Source organism: Hevea brasiliensis, chromosome 12 (assembly GCF_030052815.1).
Source record: "Hevea brasiliensis isolate MT/VB/25A 57/8 chromosome 12, ASM3005281v1, whole genome shotgun sequence".
Taxonomy (NCBI): domain Eukaryota; kingdom Viridiplantae; phylum Streptophyta; class Magnoliopsida; order Malpighiales; family Euphorbiaceae; genus Hevea; species Hevea brasiliensis.
In genome coordinates, this window is record NC_079504.1 from 83325414 (window position 1) to 83327537 (window position 2124).

At 37.1% G+C, this 2124-nt stretch overlaps 1 non-coding gene across 1 annotated transcript; it reads right to left on the bottom strand.

Moving 5' to 3' along the window:
* Nucleotides 1-1489: 1489 nt before the first annotated feature.
* On the bottom strand, nucleotides 1490-1596 carry LOC131171556 (small nucleolar RNA R71). The gene has a single exon (XR_009142216.1). It is a non-coding gene; the product is annotated as a small nucleolar RNA R71 (small nucleolar RNA).
* Between the last annotated feature and the right edge of the window lie 528 nt (nucleotides 1597-2124).

The following is a 2124-nucleotide window of genomic DNA, read 5'->3' on the forward strand; positions in this document are numbered from 1 at the left end:
GTTCCAAAAATTCAAGGCTGCAACTCTCTTTCTGGGTTCTTTCACTCCATTTTCTTCTCATGTCTTCTCTTTATCTTTTTATAAACTTGATTGTAAAGCTCACCATGGATGAGTAGGTTCTTTATTCTAGGGTTAGGGTGTAGGACTCTCAAATTCATTATGGGTTTGGTTTGATTGACTCTCAATTTCATTATGGGTCTGGTTTGATTTTATTTAATACATTGGGTATTTTATTCTTTAATTCAATCTCTTGTGATCTTAATGCATGCTATGTGTTGGTACCCACTTAGTATTGATTACAGATATTAATTGAAGGACTGAAAGGTGAAGATTAATATTAAAAAATCGAGATTTTGAACCTAGGAAATCTGACCTAGAGATAGGTTGATGACCTTTGTAGAGTTCCAAAATTAATCAAAGATCTTAAAGGGTTTTAATTAATTTAATCACCACGAAAGTAGGGTTTATATTAATTAAAATACACCTTGAGTGCCTTGAGAGAGGACTTAAGATAACTTAGAATTAATTTCCATCAAAGTAATAATCTCCCAATTATTGAAAGAATTAGATTGATTCCATAACTTATTGAAGTGTGAACCCCTAACACTAGAATGCCTTTGTCCATTGGTATTTTATTTTAGTTAATTATTTAGATTTTATTTCTTTCGATTTAGATATAATCATTATTTCTCTACAATTCGATCATCTAGATAATTAAAATCACTATAGTTTGATATTCAGCACGGTCCTCATGGGAACGATACTCTACTCATCACTTTATTACTTGTTAGCGATCTGTGCACTTATGGTAGTTGAAAAACCAGCAAACAAGTTTTTGGCGTCGTTGTTGGGAAATTTTGGCTTTAGTAAATCAAGCGATAGGCAATTTAGCTGATTTAGGCAATTATATTTATTATCTAATTTTATTTTACTAGTTGTATTTCTCTTCTTTTCTCTCAGGTGCCCGATCTGGTATATGACCATAACAAGGCCAGAAGAAGAAATTTTGGATTGTGATCCGAAGATAGATAAAACTTTGAGAGCCAACAGTAGGGAAAGGAAACATCAAGAGCACGGTCAAGGAGATCCTAAAATTCCAACCTTGGCTGATAATAATGACAGACCAAGACTTTTGAGAGATTACGGAGCTCCATCTATCCAAGGATTTCAGCCCAGTGTCACTAGACTCACAGTGGAGGCCAACAACTTTGAATTAAAACGAGCATGGCTACAAATGATTCAACAAACCTGGTTTGCAAGTTCACCAACAGAAGACCCATACTATCACCTCCAGTGCTTTCTTGCCTTATGTGACACATTCAAGATGAATGGAGTGTCTGATCAAGCAATAAGACTCAGAGCATTCCCATTCTCCCTTCGGTACAGAGTAAGAAAGTGGTTACTTTCTCAACCGGCTGGAATACTCACCACTTGGAAAAACCTCTCTCAAGCTTTTCTAGTAAGGTATTTTCCACCTGCAAAGACTGCAAAACTGAGGCTTGAGCTCAACACCTTCAGACAAAAGGAAGGGGAATCACTCTATGATGCATGGGAAAGATATAAAGACCTGCAAAGGGAATGTCCACACCATGGCATAGAGGATTGGCTATTAGTGCAAAATTTCTATAATGGGTTACTACACTCTACAGGGAGTATAGTTGATTTAGCTGCAGAAGGTGATCTAATGGAGAAAACAGTGACACAAGCACTTGAACTTCTAAAAAGGGTTGCATATCATAATTATGAGTGGTCAAATAAAAGAGGAAATGCAAGGAGAACTGCAGGGGTCATGGAAGTAGATGCCCTAAGCATGATAAATGCTCAATTTGATCAGCTCACAAAGAGACTTGAAAGAATGCAAGCCAACGCAGTTGGTACAAACAGTCAACATGAGAACAGCTACGGAGGAGGATACATGAGTTCAGAACACAACAATTTCAATGAACCCTGCACAGAATAGATGAACTATGTGAATAATGGAGAAAACTTCAACCAGAGGCAGCCCAACAATCCATATTCAAATACTTACAACCCTGGATGGAGGAACCACCTAAATTTCTCATGGTCCAATTAGCAGAACCAGCCAATAAACAAGCAACAAGAGTACAAACCACCAGCACCCCC